The sequence below is a fragment of the Salvelinus sp. IW2-2015 genome, linkage group LG18, assembly GCF_002910315.2.
Source record: "Salvelinus sp. IW2-2015 linkage group LG18, ASM291031v2, whole genome shotgun sequence".
NCBI classification, from domain to species: Eukaryota; Metazoa; Chordata; class Actinopteri; order Salmoniformes; family Salmonidae; genus Salvelinus; species Salvelinus sp. IW2-2015.
This window is the reverse complement of record NC_036858.1, coordinates 46977437-46979873: the sequence shown is the minus strand read 5'-3', so window position 1 is coordinate 46979873 and position 2437 is coordinate 46977437. Positions and strand designations below refer to the sequence as shown.

The 2437-nt window shown below is 44.5% G+C and overlaps 1 protein-coding gene across 1 annotated transcript in view; it reads left to right on the top strand.

The window, feature by feature from the left end:
* LOC111978289 (sodium/calcium exchanger 1-like) overlaps positions 1 to 2437 on the top strand; it is a 170827-nt gene that overhangs the window by 160977 nt on the left and 7413 nt on the right.

Here is a 2437-nt window from a genome sequence, read left to right as displayed (position 1 = left end):
CTGAAGTGTGCTGCATTACGTTGGTCACTGCCTTCTGAAGTGTGCTGCATTACGCGGATATAAATTGTCCGACTTGCGGTGATCAAAGGTCATGAAGTTCTGACTGCAGTTTCTCTTTATCAACTTGCAGCAGGGCTAGCCTGCATTGTGGGAGTCTCTGTTGTCAACCAATCATTAGGGTGTTTTTGTTTGACCCACGCGAACGTGACCAAAGACATGACTGAAACAGGATCAAACTTTGCCATGATTCATGTATACAGTGGATATGTACAAATGAATGTGATATTTGACGCTTTCTCACCAATTGATAGTACAATGTACACACACATACAGTATGTTCACAGTTTGTGAGTGTGTGATATGCGGGTTGCAGACATGTTTATTTCAACAAGAAAAACTTGTATAAATGATGGCAACACTGCCATGTTGCACTGAGCCTTGCTGTTGGAAAACCACATCAGTGGTACACCTCCCACAACTTTACTCCTCGACTTTTGTCTGCAGTTGGTAGCTTCAGCCTTGCCACTGAAACGAGCCCAAAATCTCAGTAAGGGCCCTCATCTGGGGCTGCTCCACTGAGAGGGTTGCCCATCACCCTGTTAACACAAGTCTCTCAGCCTGTTAACACATGGTTCTTCACGGTAGATTACCGCCATTACTAGCCCAAGGGAGAGGACACGGCAGGCAGATCATTGACTGTATATGAATGGGAAAAGCCATATAAATCACGTGACACCATTCATTCCTATGTGAAGACTCAATAGCGCATGTGAAGCCCAGGAAGTCGGTTAAGATGGCGTCTCATTGTAGCAGGTTAGGAGAGCATTTCAACGAGATGTTCTATATGGAAGTCCATTTACATTAAATGCCTATCAGGTATGAAGGTAAGACCCAGATGCAGACAACATCAAATGAACAATGGTTTAATAATCCAACAGGGGCAGGCAATAGACAGGTCAAGGCAGGCAGGGGCCAGTAAACCAGAGGTGGGGCAAAGGTACCGGACGGCAGGCAGACTCAGGGTCCGGGTAGGTAGAGGTCAATAATCCAGAGGTGGGGCAAAGGTGCAGGTCGGCATGCAGGCTCCGGGTCAGGCTCCGGGTCAGGCAGGTGGGCTCAGAGTTAGGACAGGCAAGGGTCAAAACCAGGAGGGTGAGAAAAAGAGATACTGGGAAAAGCAGGAGCTGAGAAACAAACGCTGGTTGACTTGACAAACAAGACGAACTGGCAACAGACAAACAGAGAACACAGGTCTAAATACACATGGGATAATGGGGAAGATTGGCGACACCTGGAGGGTGGTGGAGACAATCACCAAGACAGGTGCAACAGATCAAGGTGTGACAATGCCTCATGACTTGTCAACGTGCACAATTAGTCTGTGCTTCAGTCTGATCAACTGTAGCCTACTGATAACAACCATAGCTGCAGGTAGCCTAGAGTCTGCTATGCACTCTGATCCCATCTGGGCCTGGCCAGCCTAAACTATGTAGCCTAAAATAGGCCCATTTATTTGTGTTCTGAGAAAATGTGAATGTGATCAAATTTAGTTTATAGTCAAACTTCAGGAGGCTAGGCTACCTAGGCCTTTTTAATCAAAAATGATTGACTGGAATTAATCAATCAACACAATAGTGATGACATACTGTATGAGTATATTGTTTTATTACAGAATAAAAAAATATCATATGACCTGATTTGAAAATAATCTGGTCCCATCATAGCCCACATAAAAGCTTTTTTTTTACAACAATTTCCTTTACTATGTCATATTTTACAACTAGGGTCCAGAGTTGGTTTGGTTAGCCTACCAGATCAAGAAAAAGGCTCCAGAAAAATTTCCTCCCCTCCACTCTGGGACCTGTGGGACCTGTGGTGCCACCTCTGAAATCACCACACAATGTTACAAATTAAAAAACATCCTATTTGTATGATCTGCATTTGACATGTTTTTGGTGGTGGGGATGAGCTTCCATCGATTTATGTGGCTCAGTGCAGCCGGCATCTACTGTGACAATTTCAGAATATAACAGGCTGTTACTGCAATTTCAGGAAAAAACTCAATAAAACAAGTCTCAAATATTAGGGAAATGTCTATACATTTCAGCTGTTTCAAAAACATTGCTGTTTAAAGGTCTTACTCACGTCAGCTACGGAGAGTGTGATCACGCAGTCGTCCAGAACAGCTGGTGCTCTCATGCACGTTTCAGTGTTACTTGACTCGAAGCGAGCATAGAAGTAATTTAGCTCGTCTGGTAGGTTCGTGTCACTGGGCAGCTCGTGGCTATGCTTCCCTTTGTAGTTTGTAATAGTTTGCAGAGGGGTTGAGACATAAATGACCAGAGAGGTGGAGAGAGTGGGAGAAAGGCACTTAACACCATATTGCCATATTGGATTGTGTGTGTGTGTGTGTGTGTGTGTGTGTGTGTGTGTGTGT